Source organism: Opisthocomus hoazin, chromosome 2, assembly GCF_030867145.1.
Source record: "Opisthocomus hoazin isolate bOpiHoa1 chromosome 2, bOpiHoa1.hap1, whole genome shotgun sequence".
Classification (NCBI taxonomy): domain Eukaryota; kingdom Metazoa; phylum Chordata; class Aves; order Opisthocomiformes; family Opisthocomidae; genus Opisthocomus; species Opisthocomus hoazin.
Window position 1 is genome coordinate 12,026,174 of NC_134415.1, and position 17,789 is coordinate 12,043,962.

The 17,789-nt window shown below is 40.2% G+C and overlaps 1 protein-coding gene across 5 annotated transcripts in view; it reads right to left on the reverse strand.

Moving 5' to 3' along the window:
* AKT3 (AKT serine/threonine kinase 3) overlaps positions 1-17,789 on the reverse strand; it is a 167,090-nt gene that overhangs the window by 94,127 nt on the left and 55,174 nt on the right. Inside the window, exon 1 of one of the 5 annotated variants that reach the window (XM_075412633.1) lies at positions 10,728-10,790. The exons of the other annotated variants lie outside the window; for them this stretch is intronic. The gene's annotated coding sequence lies outside the window, so the exon portion shown is untranslated. Of the gene's footprint in view, positions 1-10,727; positions 10,791-17,789 lie in introns of those variants that run through there. 5 annotated transcript variants of the gene reach the window in all.

Below are 17,789 nucleotides of genomic sequence, written 5' to 3' on the forward strand. Positions count from 1 at the left end.
GGTTCAGAAATGTCCATTTTAATCAAAACATTTATTAGAGGTAGTTGTGTCTTTTGTTTTTATTTTAATGAATCACAGAATTCCTTAAGAATCATGGTTGCAACTCCCTTTACAATTAATAAATTAGATAAAATCTAAATAGCTGAAATATAAGGATCTGACCTAAATGGATACAGAAACCCATAGAATAGTGAAGGGAAATCCATACTTCATGCTTCCATCGCCTTTTGATAATGATGTTATCATCCTTTAACAATGATGTTTGCATAATACTGATGTAACACTCACATTTTCTAATTTGCTTAAAATGAACTACAGATTATTTCCTCAGAGTACTAAACTGCCAGCGATCAAGCACTACAAGACAGAAAACACAATTACTCCAAGCTTGCAGTTATTATGAAACTAAACCTTTTAACTTCATGATACTTCAGAGTCACATATTATCTTCCATTTCTCCCCACTGCAAAACACTAACTACTAAATAATTTACTTTTTTTATGTCCAGAAATCCTCACATCACTGGTCCAAATCCCAGAGACAGAGACTTAAAAGAGAGGGGGACCCTTGTTCACTTAGAGGCAAGCTGTAAGTGTCTGAAAACTACTTTTTCCTTCTCTCCTTTTTTCTCCCTGTGCAATCTGGGAGCATGGCACTAGCAAAAGGACAGTGCTGTACCATGGGCAGGGATTTGAGCTGTCTGGTGCCTGAAGAACTCTTAAACATTCTTCTTACTATTTAGAGCAGTTATAGCATAACTATTTGTATACTTCAGTTTCTGTTGATGCAAGTCATCTACATTCTATAATCATTTCTGTATGTCCCCAGTGAAGATAACCAAACAGCATGAAGCCTTTCCAATAAAGACTTACAGCGAGAAAAATAAATTCAGGTACAGTATTTCTTAAAACATCTTTTAAAATTTCATATCTGTGACATGAGAACTGGACCGAATGACAACAGAATAAAGCTGGTTTTATTTCAAATTCCAAAGAGGGGGGGAAAAAAAAAAAACCCTCATGCCAGAATGAGGTATGAGGACATATGGGCAGTCTATCACCTGACTACCAGACAACAGTACTAAAGCTGACACGGGTTTGTTAATCCCGCGAGGTAAAATGCTGCTTTGTCTTCCGGGGATCGTGCTGCAGATGAGTGCCCGTTATGATGCTGATGCATTTTTCCATGCTGACGTTCCCCGGGGAATTTGAGTTCCCCATCAGGGAGAAGTGACACAAATTTTTCATCTTCTCTAAGAGTCTTCCGTATTTTTGTTCACCAAGCGTGCGCATAAGAATAGCAAGCATCAGCAGCACAGCTGAAACAGTTCAAACAAAAGCTTTTCTTCCGGATGTCTACAGTTTAATTCGGTTAAATTTTATACCAAGATGATTTAGTTTTCAGTGACAGCTTGATCTCGTACCAACATATCACAGTTTGATAGGGAATGACTGAAATTCAGTGACGTGATTCTTGGTTACAGACAACAAGCCCTCTTCAGACAATCTGAGATGATTAAGAGGAGCAACATTTCCCAGAGATCTGGGCATTCTCTAATGTACATTTACATGGGCAGAATAAGTTGGGGTCAAGGGATCAATGATCAGTAAGCTACAGAAAAACTCTAGTCCTCTAGAAGTTGCTCATTCTCCTGGAAAAAAGTCTGTTGTCAGACTCCTCTGGTTCCAACAAACCCCCCAGAGAACTCCAGGTGCAATTTTTCATTACACCTCAGCTGATCTGGCTGAGGAGAAACCCTTGCCTCCTTCTCCTTCCAGCCCTGCAGTCCAGTGGCCTTCCTTGCCTGATCCGTCACTTGTGCAGCTCACGAGTTCAATAGGGGGGAAAATCAAGGTGGGGGGGAAGGGCAGGAGTAGGACAGTTTTCTGTAAGGTCAGATCACTGACCCCATCAGCTGGCAAGTCTTACTAAAATTCATCACGAGGTGGCAATGGGGACATGGTCCAGGCAGGGTCTATCTGAACCTCCTCCTTCATCAGCAGCACACCATTAGATCTGATTAGGCATAAAAAGGAAACATCCTCTGGATACTGTTTTCAAAACTTGTCTCTCCTGACACACTGGGCATCTGTTGAAAGGATCTGGTTATGTGAGTAACAAGTGGGAGGGTTGAATGTGTATCTGTCGTTGATTGTACAGGCACCAAAGCAGACGACGTACGACTTCAGGTTGCGGCTTCTGTCTGTAAACGGATGGTCATGCTCCCCGGTGGCATCCTTCACGCGCGTTTGTTCCTTAGGTGAAAGTGCAGAAACAGCAGCACCCCTGCCTTCATTTAAGGAAGAAAATTAACAGTGACTTACACAATGCTTTTAGCTCACTCTCTAAATCTGCATCTGTGCTGCCACAAACATTTTTATTCTTAATCCAGCAACCGTCCACATGCTAGAGCAAGTGCCTTTACAGCGTCTTTAAACAAATCCATTTACTTAACGTCTCAATGCAATATGAAGAAATTACATTATTGCCATGAATCAGTACCTTCACACAGAAAAGTGCAAAGGACTAGAGGGCTTAACTTCATATAATGAGAAAATAAAAATACACCGCAAAGGAAGTATGTGCACACTCCACATTCAATCAGAGAGCTCTAAATTGAGTACAAAAGTGCCAAACTGGTGGCAACAGCAGCACCCAGCTAAGCAAGACTATGGAACACACTAAGAACTACAGTAATTGTATCTTCTAATATTGATACCGTGTCTCTCAAACAGCATGTCAGCAGGGACTTCAGCAAAGAGCAACTGGATTTTTACTGAGCAAGTCTCAGACAAATTCTCGATGCATTCACATTTCAGCGCTAATCTGAGCTTGTATGCAAATCTCTGTAGGACATTTTGTGATTTTTAGTCACAGTATCATGTATTTTAAGACAAAAAGGAACATCTCATCATTTCAGTGTGACCTCTTCCAGGACATCCGCCACAGAATTTTCCCCTGTTATGCATATACTGGTAAAAAAATTACTTGGCTTTTTTAGTGCTTATCTTCCAAAACGTACTCTGTCTTGTTCTGAGGCTATCAAGATGCTCTCCTCAGTGTTTTCCAGACCTTTCTCTTAGCCACCCTCATCTTGGTTCTGAATACATCTGGATTCAATGTTCAGTCACAGATATCCATTACTCCTTATGCTGCTATATTAAAGAGCTCTTCACCTTTCCCCATTAAGGCTTTTTCTCACGGCAAAGCAATCCCTTATCTCTCCATAGCCGCACAGGTTCTCAGAATCTCATGTTCTAAAGTCATTCTCTCCAACACTGAAAACATTATGACTTTTCTTCTCTACTATTTCTCCAGAATGTAAATATTCATTTTAATATTAAATATTAAAAGAGAAACTGGAATGAAACTCATAATTCCCATCTCCCTACGCTAATTATCTTAACTGTATTCTTATTGCGCATCTTGAGAGGCTGCAGGAAACAACTTTCTCAGAACTTGACCAGGAACTCTCAAGAATTACAAGCATTAAAGATCCCAAAGATTTTATTTAACTCAATGTGTTTCAAAATTTTTCAGTTCATGGAACCCCAACATTTTCCAGCAGAAACACGGAGTTCTAAGTAACAAGAGAAGTGCTGTGTCCTACACCCTGAACAAGTTGGCTGGGTTTATTTCAGTAACCTTTTGTGGACTCTTCCAAAGCAGTCCACAGATCCTCCTGGATATGCAAACAGGATGGAAACTACTATTCTTATTTTTAGCTACTATTGACTTATTATTTAAAATAATATTACTTCTCTAGTGGAAGATTTCTCCATCTCCCAGGAATTTATCTGAATGCGTCATGAGAAGGTTTAGCAATGGAGTGGAAGAAAGCTTCCCAAGTAAATCTGATACGCAAATATTCAACGTCAACAGCAAAAATATAGGTAAAAATAAGAAAAAGAGTTACAAAAAAAAAAAGGGGGGGGGGGGGGCAAAGGATCATCTCAAAAGATCTGACCAACAGGCAGAAGACTACTGAAAATACTATAACACCAGGAAAAATGGCTGCCTTTATTCAAGAAGAAAATAAAGTAGTTCTCCCTTCTCCCCCCTCCCCTGCCCCAAATTCACCTGAAAGTCTTAATGGAAAAGTTACAAAGGTCATTATAGGAAAAAGGTCAGTATTAAGAATGAAAAGCTCACCCAACTTAGGAGGAAAAGGAAAGACCATAAAATATGTCAGGGCAATGTAAACACAAAATTAAGAGAGCTAGAAAAGAATTTGAAGAGCTTCTTGCAAATGATGCTCATCATCAAAACCAGGAAGCCACATAAGAAATCAGGGGGACCACTCGATAACAAAAGCACAGAAAGGGAACTCAAGAATAGTAAGGCCACAGCAGAGAAACAGTACAAATTATTTGCCCTGGTCTTTATTGCTAAATACACTCCAAACATACCCAAACCCAGACCATTCCCTGTAGTAGCAAAGCCAAAGCTAGATGATTTCATGTAAACACGCAGGAATTACTAGATCTCAGTAAGTCACCAAGACTGGATGACAGTCAGCCAGGAGTGCTGAAGGAACTGAAAGGTGAAAGCGTGGAGGTGCTGGCCAAGGAGTACAACCCACCACTACAAACGGCCACATGCCCAGAAGACTGATGGATTGCCAACACAACATCAAAAAAAGAGACTCTAAAATGGATCCCAGAAACTACCTGAGAGTCCAGCTCTTGCCTCTGGGAAGTCACAAGAGTCTACAGTAAGACCAGAGAGCACAAGAAGACTGGGATTTGCTGGGAAAGAGCCAGCACGACTGCTGTGAAGGGAAAGTTTGCCTCACTAACCTGATGGAATTCTACAAGGGGGGCAACAACCTCGAGGGCAAAGGGCAGCCATGAGGCATAACGAGTAAGTTCCTCCCCAAAGACAATTAAAGGCATTAAATTGCCACAGGATTGGTGAAGAGGTTCTTATACAGTCTGAAAGCTAGGTAAGGAAGAGGAATCAAAACATAAGGCTAATGGTCATTTACCAGCGTAAGAAAGACAGTCAGGAGATCCCCCAGGAATCCTTGCTGGGATCATTTTTAAATGACATCAATGACCTGGACAGTGGTATGATCCATGAAATCTTAAAGTTTACAGATGATACTACACTGTAGCAGATAGTCAAACACCATGTCTATGGCAAGGAAAAACAGAAGGATCTCACAAAACTGAGTGGGCAAAGGTGACAAATGAACATTGGGTACATAAATACGAGGCAATGTATCTAGGAAAAAAAAAAAATCTAAACTACGTCTCACAATGTTTACCTAGAACCACAAATTATAGTTTAGTTGAGTCCTGGATTCACTACTGACAGCTCTACGAAATCATAGTTCACAAACAGCACCAGCCAAAAAAAACTGACAAAATGTTGCGCATGTCAGAAAGGATATTGAGAACAAGAGAAAGGATGTCATTTTGCTGCTACAGAAAACACTGCTGTGTCCCCATCTTCATTACCCTGCACAGTCCCATCTCCACGTCTCAGGAAGGAGGCAGTTGAATTGCGAGAAAACACAGAGCAGGGCAACCAAAATGATACAGGGCATGGAGCAACTGCCTTTTCTAAGAGAGGATGAAAAGACGGAGGCTCCTTACTTCGGAGGGAAGGTTGAGGTTTACAAAATCATGAAGGCAGCAGGAAAGCGCAGAACTGCTGTTCACCAAATACCACAACACAATAGTTCGGGCACTTGGTGAAACAGGTCCATAAACAGATACTAGAAGGATCACACAGAGATGCACCACCCAGCTTCACTAATACAACAGTTCCGGACACTGGGAAAGTGCAAGGGGAATGAAGGGCAAGAAAACGGTCAAGCTTGCTGGCTCTCCCTAAGCAGCATCTCCTCTGCCACTGCTGCAGACAGAACACTCGGCCAGATGGGCCACTGGTACGATTCAGCGGGCTTTTTCTTATGTTATGATTATTTGAAAAAAGTTCTCCCAGTTTGTAAGTCAACTGCCTTGCAACAATTTAACGCCATAATTTCTTCTCCTCTGTGCTGTACACATGAAAAGCAGACTATATTATCACTTCTCTTCTTATTTAGCCTCAGTAATTGCAGTTCATTCAACCTACGCTTACAGGGCACACTCCCTGAATCGCTGATCACTCTCGCTGCTGGTCTGTTTACAGTCTTTATAATCTTGAACTGCAGCATCCAGAAATGGATGCAGTTATCCAGCTAAGACCTTCAGTGTTCAATGGAGCAGAAATATGTATCGTACAGGCTCTATTACTGTTTAACTATGTCTGTGTTTGTCTTCTTCACAACAGTGAGATATCATTAATAACCAGCTTGTGATCCACGGTACCTACTGGACTTTTTTCTGAAGAGCTACTTACCTAGCTACCCCATTCTCCATCCATTTCTTTGTAAAGTAGATCATTCTAGAGTGCATGTCAAACTTGCTCCACCCGAATAGCTCCCAGCTCCTCACACACTACGTCTCTTAGTAACTGATACCATCCTGAATTCTAATCCCATCCTCCAGCACGCCTGCAGTCCTTTTCATCTTGGAGACACCTGAAAACATTAATAACCATTCTCTTTTCTATTACTCACCGCATCAATGAAAGTACTGCCTAGGCAGAAGTCAGAAACCAGACTAACAAAATTCTACTCCATATTTACTCCCATTTTTATACAGAACCTTTAATAATTACTCAGCACAGTTTTCTACCAGTTTTGCTCTTACAAACAAACCTCACAGCTGCTTCATCTAATGTATCTGTCTATTGTTTCCTTATGAAAACAGTATTCACAGAACATCAGAAGCCTGACTAAATCCAGGATACAAGATCCAAAGGCACCCTACTATACACAGGCTGCTACCTTGTCAATAAAAGGAAATTTGATTAGTTTGATACAATTTGACCTTGCCAAATCCAGTGACTCATCTCATTATTTTCTAGATGTTCATAAATAGTCTACTTGTTCTAGTATTAACCCTTAAGTTAAATTGACATTAAGCATTTTGCCAAATTAAAACACATTTTGTTTGAACACAAAACCCATGCAATCCATATATTTTTTCTCAGTGTTATTTAATACATTAGTCTATGTCATCTATAAATTTTATCATCAATGATTTTGTATTTCTTTTCTAAAGTACTGAACCTGTCAAATAGAGCCAGTCACAAAACTGACCAGTGCAGAATATAAGAAGAGCATCGTCATACACATTCATCTCCCAAATTTTCAGACATACCTTCCAGTTTGACTTTGGGTTATATAAAAAGAGGAAGGAAAAAAATGGAATCCAGCTTAGTCTCAGAAAATTATGAAGGAAGAAAAATTAATCCAGCTTAGTCTCAAAAGAAGCAAACATTTTACTAAAGGTCTTATTCATTTGTGTACAACGGGCCACAGGACTGATCTTTAACTCCAACATTAACACAACATAGTAAGAGTGGTTCCAGAATAACGGCATAATTAACTCAAAATGCTCACTGCAAATATAAAAGAAAAACACCTTCAAATATTCAACAAATAGCACCTTGCCACGACTATTGTTAACTGCTGCTGCCAATCAGTATTGTTATGGTTGTACAAAGACTCTGGTGCACCAGACTGTCGCTAATTATGTATATTCAAGTGATTAGCAAGCACTTGTTGCCTCGTTCACACCACCCTCCAAACAGCAGCCTTTGAGAGGAGAATAGACTGCAAATTTATTGAGAGAACACTGTTAATCCTTTGGGGAGAATGTAAATGTAAACAGGACTACTCTACATCAAGGTGCTTTGACAACAAAAATCATCTGCATAAACACATGCTCAACAACAAACAGGTGTTCTATTTCACAACTAGCGCCCATTTGATGCTTTCAAGTAAGCATTATGCACAAACTGTTAGAAGTACTTTGAAACCAGCTGCAATTACTATAATTAGCTGTTTTCCTACACTTTGGGTTTTTTTTTTTCCCTGTACCTGTTCAGTATTGTGTTCGTTGCAATCTGTAAACTCCAGTGAAGCTAAGGTTCTAGCATCCTGTTTAAAGATCACTAGCCTTTCAGTTCAGTATGCACTATGGTAAGTTCATACTTACCATTAAAGTGCCACCAGTTACAAGATGATGTTTGCATTAAATAACTTCTTATAACTTAACAACTTAACAGTCCTACAAATGTCAGGTCACTCACCTAATGCTCATCACGAACAGGAAAACAAGGACAACTGCCAAAATAGCACCATAAAAATAGTAATTCTTCAATGTTCAGGATTTATCTTTTTTACAGAAATGTCCCCCGGAACTAACACGATTTATTTGTACTAACACGAACTTTACTTCTAGCTTTATCAGACAACGGGTGGTGAAAAGTCTTGCTTGTAGACAGCTACTCCTTCTACTATGTTGCAAGCAAATGTTTTTAAAAAATTATTTGGACAGAATGCACACGCTTCCTTCTGTTTAATGAATACAAAATACATAAAAAGCACATCTACAATATTTTTTATTCTTATTAACATGATGTATTCAATAGTAGCCTTTTCTCCAAAGTCAAACTCTAATGTGCTCATTTCATAAGCTTGGCAGTGCCACCTATAGACAGCTAAAATCCGATTCTCCTACCTTAGGATTTGCCAGATTTTAACCACTGAACTGAGTAATTCCATATTCAGCACCTGCTGAGAGGAGATTTTTTTTCACAAATGAAAAGCTTAACAAGCAAAGACTGGGACTGCCCAGGGAATAAGAACGCAGCTGGGTGGAAGGGCTAAAGATGATAAATACACAGTGCCAGAAGAAGGACAGGCTACAGGCGATGGAAAGAAAGAGGCTCTTTCACCTGGGGTGAAACAGGCAGGAAAGTCTATGATACAGCACCTTTCCAAGACTGGGAGACAGCCTACTGTTGACAGGTTAATTTGACATCCTCTAACAATATCAAAACGTACCCGAAGTCCCTCTAATGCTTTTTCCACCTGTAACAGAAGAATTCTGTTTTTGTGGATGTCCACAATGGGTGATTTACAGAGCTCTGCAAATTTCTAATAACATCCACTACTTCCTTCCCATCGACTTCTGCTCAGCTGGAAATTATACTGAAATTTCAGTTTTGTTGGGCCATACACAGTGTATTCATAGCAGTTATTCTCCAAGAGACCAAAAGAATGAACAAAAATATTAATAAAAAGTTGTAATACTACTAGACCGCCCACAGAAATGCATGGAGCATTGTGTGTCTAGAAAATTCCAGGCAAAGCTGATTTTTGGGCTTCTTCCAGAGAGACACCATCCTCTGAGAAGCCCAAACAGAGGATGAAAAACCAATAGTTGATTCTCATTTTCTCTGTTAGCTCTTATGCAAAGATGCGGTAGTGAACCCAGCAGTTCCAACTGCACAAGCAATCTGCACAATGACACGGCCGTTCCGTTTCTCTGCTGCTCCTTTCTTGGCAAACAGAAACATCTGTCAAGTTTTCAAAAAAAACAAAAAGATGACTGTATCTATAGCTTGTATATTCATATATCAAGAAACACCAGATTCAGAGTTACCTTAAGCTTTTCATGCACGCTAACAGCTGTAAATTAGAGAATGTTGTCTTGTGTTAGAGTTATCTTTGTGATTTGTATTCCTAGCTCTTACACTGTAATCCCAAATCACAGTTCACAATACAGTATCACCCAGCCACTGAAAAAATGCAAACACTGCAGAGCATCAACACTACCATTCGTTTGACCTGCAGTAAGGTAATTCAAGGAGCTAGACTTTTCTTTTTGGTTTAGGGTTGTTTTTTTTAATGTCAGTTTAATTCCCTGAACGAACACTGCTCACTTAGATGAACACTGCTGCTATACCAAAAGATGCAGCTGAAATGCATATGCAAAGGTCGCAGTTAGCAGTCTCTTCTTCCCCCTTCCAGGGAGAGCCAGGCATTACTTCAGCTAACCTACGTATATCAGAATCCCTCTATCTCAGCACAGGAACAGATATGTAACGGTTTAAGCTAACCCTTCTGATTTTGCAGTAAAATAGACAATGAGTTAGCAATTTGTTACAGAATGTCTGATGGGAACGGTAACCTCTACTGTCACCACGTGAAGTGCCTGGAAGGGGGGAAGAAACAGCTGTGAAATGCTTAAGCAGCTCCAGATACCCAAATATCGTTCAGTTATTTTATTGTCAAATAAGCCAGCTATATGCTAAACAGAATATATGACTATAAGGGTGTTTACTACTCATTCATATCATCACCACGCATAAAGTTACATGCAGACACATCTGCTTTCTGTTTGTTTATTTAAGACTCTTTGTGAGACTCAAAGGCAACTAATTAGGAGAAATACTGTATTGAATTCCAACACAGGGAGGAGTTCAGAGCCTGATAGACCATTTACACACACAAGCATATACTGTTTCTGTGTTTCAAGTAAAAGCTATGAGAGGGAGAAAAAAAGTACATAACAGAGGTCACTATTAGCATTTGTGAAGAAATATGCATCATTTTATAAAAGTATTAAAGCTTTACAAACAAGCAGCATCCTGAAAAACTTATGTGTATGTTTATACTTACTTTATTACAGGGCATATATTTATGCATTAATATGAGAACAACAGGAAAACATTCTAAAGAAATGCTTTGAAATTGCAAGCCCTAAGTAAATCAGTCAAATAAAATATATATATACTAATTAGCTTTGGGTTCCAGAGAAAAAAGAAAGAAACATAATTTTAACATGACAGCATTTTGAGCTTTATAGCATTGCAGTTACCTCTGATTCACTGCATTTCGTTACACTCTTCTCTCAAAAACCCCTATTCCGCAAATGCTGCATCCAGATTTTTCATTTTTTTGCATGTGTTCTGATGAAACGTGAGATCTTCCTAAAAACAGAGCTGGGCAGATGAAAAGGACAGAAATTTTTGTATTAAACTAGTGTTCTTAGCTAACGTTCCTAGGAAGTCTAATACAAAACTATTGTTTTAAGACCACATTCTTCCTGCAAAACATGATATAGTGGCTACAAGTGCATTATATCTAGAGTAGGTCAGATCTGACTGCTGGGTTCCTTAGAAAGATTGCGGATCTTTAGCATGGACCAGGTAAGCAAGCTGGGCCAAGTCTGAAGGGGACGGCCAGGCCTTCCTTCCAGGACTTCAAAGAGTACGTACTTAGCTAGCATCCATCAGGAATGAAACGGTTAAGTGATTAGCACGGGCCAAAGCATCACACCTACACAAGTCTTACATATACTTCTCATACTATTTTGAAGCCTTCCTGTTATGGAGAACTGATTTGCAATGCCAGAGAAACCACGGTATTTATTAATATGCTGAAGAAAGCACAAGCAATCTAACTGTGTTCAATATTCACCAAACGAAGTAACGTAGCCCACGGACGTAGCCTGTGAGCTCTGGTGACTAAACTTTCGCCAAAGGTTTTAGTGAGGTGAGAGTTTTTTTAATTGTTTGTAAGGAAAGGAAAAAATTCCTTTCAGAAAGTCTCCCTTTTGCGACGAGGACTCCATACGGTTTGTGCGTACATGACTATCTACTGCAACATGAAACGCCCGGGGCTGCTTTGAGAGGGGATCCAAAGCAACAGAGGAGTTGTAGCTCACAGACTGGGTGACAGAGCAAGCTAAGAGATGTAGCTAATCGGAGCAGGTAGACACTGCTCCAGTTTCGGAAATGACTAGCAGTGAACAAAATTAACCAGAGTAACTAAAAGGACCATCCGAAACAATCTGGCGTGGACCATGCAGTCTTCAAACCAAACCTTCCAGAGCACTAAAGCCTACACAACAGCAACCACGTAAACCTGTAATGGCTCATATAGCCCTGGCAACTGGGACCTGTGAACTACCCTGCCCACAGGGTAGGACTGCTTTACCAACACACCAAATGCAACACAATTAGAGGAACAGGTCAGTGGCAGGCTACTTCAGCAAGGCCTCAAAGCTGTAGGAGATTTGGGTGGCCACTACTGCCAATAGGTTTTAGGTGTGATTACTGATACTGGTACAATTCTGTTACCACTGGTCCAGACTTCCCAAATTGACCTTTTATTGTCTCTTACTCCTCTTAATGGTTTGCTGCAATGGGGAAAGTACTGCTTAAAGACCAGCTAGAAAGCATAATTTAGTGTCCTGGTTTTCTAGGGAAGAAATGAAGTTGGTGACGTATTAAGTGTTTCCTTAAGGACCCCTCAGACACCTAAGAACAGGGTGTTGGCAGAAGAACGGCATCCTTCCCCAAAGACCAAGCTTCTGGAATGAGTACACGCTCCCTACAAAAACGTGTGCTGTAAGTTGTGCTCTCTGGCTGCCTCCACAGTCCACTCCTCCTTATTTCCTGCAAAAAAAACCCAAAACAAGCAAGATCATATGGTTGCAGAAAATGTACATACTTTCTGAAATCCTTCTTCAGCAGACTGGGTGAAAGTACTCTGCTGGTTTGTTGCTTAACACGTAAGCAATGTCTAGTGGTTGGAACAGTATTTAAAGGGGGTGAGACAGCAGTACTTGTACAAATATTTAAAATAATCACACTTTCAAAAGCAGTTTGTTAAAGAGGCCATATTATAACTAAAACACTGTAATGCATTTAGAGCTAAGGCTGACTAAGAGAAATTTGCTTACGCCAAAGTACCCACGGCAGCCCTGGCGCATTGTGACGGAGATTCGAGTCCCCGGCGCCACTCCAGCCGCAGCACAGCGACTCTTTTCCAGTTGCCTTTGCGGCGCTCGCTCTGCCCACCCCAACACAGCGCGCAGCAGTCGCTCCCCTCACGTCCCGCTCCCAGCGCGGGCCGGGCTGCAAGCGGAGCAGCGCCGGGGATGACACCGCTCCAGTACTGGAGGGAGGAACAGGACCAGGGAGCGTCCAACCCTCGCTTTGTGCAAGGGGATCGGCCCATGGGGGCAGGTTGTAAATCTGGCCGGGGGCCAGCGAGACTTTAGATCACGATTTCACCCGAGGAGGCAGCTGGAGCAACGAACACAACGTTCGCTTCTGTTCCACGGGATGCTTCAAATGTAAACATTAACTCTGTAGCCGAATTCCCAGTTCACATTACACTAAGCACAAAGAAGAAGAAATGCAAATAGCTGACCTCTAGTAAAGCTCATAAATCTCTAAGTGTTGATTCCCAAATACTTTCAGATAATTCCCTTCCCCTGTCCCACAAAATACCTTTGGAGTGACATCACTACAGTTTTAAACAGCAAACTACGTTTATGACCCTGAGAAGTTAAACAGAAGGAGGAAACAATGAATGAGATCATCCGGGGATGGGAGGGGGGAATGTTTCTTTTCACAAATTACCACCACTTACTTTTTTTTTTTTAATTTTTACTTTAAAAAAATAAAATTTGCATCCTAAAGCTCTCCTCAGTCTCTCCATTATGTAACAGTTCTTTAGGAAACCGCCAGCTACCCTGACAACTGGGATGTTTTGCCAGAGTGGCTTTGTCTAAATCCGAAGGCAGTCCCTGGCTCTGCGCTGAGCCCAGGGGCTGCCTGTGATCCGAATGCCAATGAAGAGCGCTGCCCCTCTTGTCTGACAAGGCAGAGACTTAAAGGTCCATCCGAGGTCAGCAAACTGTCTGGGCTACTTTTGTGAGCGTAAGAGACTGAGAAACACAGCCAACAACACGGTCCTCTCCTTCAAGTGTCACACTGGGCAAAGAGCGTTCCATACAAAATTGTCACTGCGTTTTACTTAAAGCAAAAAACCATATATTCTTCATCTTTTGCTTTGGTTTGCTCCCCTGTCTTACTTTCACTCCCTGCATCACCACTAAACTCCACCCCCGAGAGGACAGGTAGGGATGAAGACTAAAAGACTTGTACTTTAAAATCAATCAAATAAACACATGGATCCAAAATTCAATTAACAAGATTATGAAAAATTAATAGTGAAGTACAGAATGTGTCCAGTTTGGCATATGCACTCTAACTGGTGTACTAGCTCTACACCATTTGATCCTGTAGCTTTCCTTCAAGTCCCCATTCAAACAAGCCCTACACCATAGACTTAAAACTTCTAGTTTTTGTTGTAGATCATGAGAAGCAGTGCAGTAGGCCGAAAAGCACTCAGAAATGCTATTTGCCCAGATGTGTTATGAACACCCTGAAATTATCTTTCTTTGACACAACAGATCTTTTAAGACAGCAATGGATATATAATCCATCAACATCAGTAGTTATGAGGAAGCAGTAACTTCCTTTCCAATCTTTCACATCATTTCCACTTTTGGAGGCAGAGACATAATTATCTGCTAGCTACAGAGAATGTTAACTTGTTGCTTTCTTACTATTGCTTTTTATGTAAACAGTGAAATCTTACTTTATGAGCTCTACAATGCATGCCAACTTTTTTGTAAATATTTAGCTAAAACTATGAGCTGAGACAATTTTCCAACCCAAGAAACCGTATCATTTACATTCCCCCTTCTACCACCTTTCCGTTGTAATTGGTGATTTAAGCTTCAGTTCTTTTCCTGAGAAACTGCAGTTTAAACACTTTGAATTCTTACACATAAGCATTTTTCACTAACCCCAAACGGAAAGGACACCTTGCTTTCCAGGATGATGAAGACTGAAGACAACTACATTTCACATGAGGTGTTATTCTGCTCTTTTCATGAATGTTTAGTGAGAACCTGCATCACTGGGTATTTACCTTACAGAATCCCAAGAGATAAAATGAAGAAAAATTGTAACATATCTACTGATTTTTAGAAGGGATTTCAATTTCAGACATTACAGTTCAAAAATTAATGAAAAAGTGCAAAGTTGCTCATTAACTTGTCAGTTAAAACCACAAACTTAAGAGTTAAAAGAACAGCTTTGCTGAAACTAAGGCTAAATCTCCCACTGAGAAAGGCTGCTAATATGCTTCTGAACTTGCAAACTATTCCTTGTATAGCTACATTCAGAAAAGAACTTTCCGTGATATATTTTTGGCATACGATCTTGAGGGGGAGGCTGCTTTTTTAATTTATTTTACCTACAGTAATTCATTCATTCTGCATGTTGCTGTGAGCAAGAGAGAGAGCCGGTACAGAGTAACAGTTAGATAATTGATAAAACAAAATTCTATGTGGTATTTATAAAAATATAGATGTATTTAAAGCTGTATTAAAAATACTTAAATAAGAACTAGGTTATAGAGCTGTATCTTTTTAAGGAAAGAATTCAATAAAGCATATCTTCTATTTTTTTTCAGTCCATCACCTTCATTACAATACCTTAATCTTTCTCATATCTCAAAGTGTTCCACCTAATTCCTGGCCAGAAAGGGCATTTCACAGACACATCCCCACACAAAACTTGGACAACACTCACTGAAAACATTCCCAAATCTTCCTCCCAACTTTTAAGTCAGACCCCCAGTACTTCCACAGATGTCTACAAAAACTGGTGTGCACGTCTAGCATCAGTGAGCTCCTCTCTGAAGCCTCTAGCTTTAATATGACACCTCTCCAACTTCTGTTCACTTTTCCACGTTCACAGGCTGTTGAGGTCTTGTGGAAATCTTCCCTCCTAACAAAGTGCTGAGCAAAATGCTTCTTAAGTCAGTGTTATACAAGAAACCTCAGATCTCACAGAACAGCAACTGAAATTGCATCATCATTAACGTCAATAGTGGCTTGGGGCCAAAACATCAAATTTCCGTTATGTAAAACTGAGGCATTTTCTACCTCAAATAAGTATTATGACCTTCCAAAGTCATCAAGAAGATCTTATTGTGACCATGGAAAAACAACCCTTTATCTGATGAATTTCACAACCTTGTAAAAAGCAGGAGTAAGTTAATGGAAAAAATAAAAAAAAAAATCAATAAACCCTGCACCAACTTGTGACCCCAAGTATTTAAAGTTTTCAGCCATGCTTTCAGCACTGCTGAAAGGCACATGCCTGACACCCCTTCCATAGCAACATGCACCTCCAGGCTCGCAGTTGGCTGATGAATCACTGACTGACGGAACTGGAAGACAAACTCCCAGAAGAAGAAACTCAAAGCTTCCTCCACTGTTTGAGGTAATCACTTCAGATCCAGGGTGCTCTTGTTTTGGGGTGAATTCCTCATGATTTTCAGAGAAATGCAATCTCAAAGTTTTGCAGCTTCTGTGTTAGACCAGGACTGCACCACTAATTTATGTTATTGGCCACTTGATTGCTGGCTGGCATCAGGAATAGCCATATATTAAGTGAAATCTATTAAAAAAATACCATGATAAAATTAACTCCTCATTTTGATTTCTCTCTTCTGTTTCCTCTCCCAGTAACCATGCAGCATCGAAGTGGTCACAGGGGAAACAATTTTACTTACTGACATCACTTACAACATTCTCAATACAGGGCCACAACCTCCCCATCCGCTAACAGACAAAACCATTGTGCGCAGCAGTATGCAGCAGCAGTTGGAACAGACAACAATTTGAACAGGATGCTGACCAGCAAAATATCAGCTGATGTCGGAGAGAGGCCATGCAGGTTTGACAATGTCTCACAGTTACAGTACATTTTACTTAAAAAAACAAAACACACAAAAAAAACCACAACCCAAGAGATTCGTACATATTTTGGGATACCTATGGTGAGAAATATTTAGACACTGAGCACAGCACAGTATCAGCTTGATATGTGGAATACAAATTATATAAGTAAGCCACCTTATCTAGGCAACTTCATCTGGATTCACTCTTTTAGGAAGTAAGGAACAAAATATATTTTCTCAAATTCCTTTTTTCTTCCTCAGTTCTCCTGTCTGTGTCATCCTGTAATTCCATCTCAAGCTCTGTTGTTATGTTTCAATCTCCCTCACGTTGCAGAGCTACTGTACTTTCAACAATTTTAAGAACTGCCTCTAAAACAAACCCCCAAACTCTTTCAAGCCTACAAACTTTAGAGACTTTGTAGGACAAATTTCTGGAACATTAAAAGCAAATATGCCACATTTCTTCCCACGTGAAGAAGTCCACTTCATGAATCTTTAAAAAACAACTGCAAAGAATAAGAATACTCTTGACACAGCATGTGCCGTATGTATGAGCACAATGATCTCCTTAAATTTTGGGTCGACAACTGAATCGCATTCCTCTTTTACTAAAAACTTCAGATATGACAAGAGAAAAAAAAGGAAGAGTACTGAGAAAAAAAGATGGTCCAAAGATGTGTTTCAGCATCCTGAACCATTGCAAGGTTTTGAGATCAAGTAAGAACATCTTACATGTCTTGACATGCAAATTCCGTAACTGTCCATTACTGATCATCACTGCTCCTTTCTGATAACTCCTGACCTTTTCACAGCAGCCCAGATGCGTATACTGACTGCATCCTCCTCAGACAACTGCTGACTTTGGAAGAATTTTAATTGCTATAGACTAACATGTTTGATCACACTTTTGAGGATTTTCACCCAAGCGGCTGTGCCAGAAAAGCATGGCTATAAACCTCTTCAGGTTTGTATGTCAACACAGGAGCTCAGATTGAGTGCTTTATCAAGTCTCTTCCTGCTAAAAGACGAAAGCTATGTAAAAGGTAACAGCTCTCCTTCAAAGTAAACACCCTTTGGTGTCTTGACTATCCTCTCAAACCTTTGGCCTTGGTCACAGGATGGTCTGCCTTCGCATTTATTTAGATGTGTTGATAATTCAAGAAGTGCTGCCTAGGCAGATTTCCCTGAGTAATTCTGATTTCCCCCACTCTCTTTCAATTGTAATATGGCTTAAGGAAAGTCTACTTGGAGTTCCAAAAGAGATTCAGAAAAACCGCAAACCAAAAATCTTGACATCTGAATTGAGCAAATTAGTATAAACTATTCT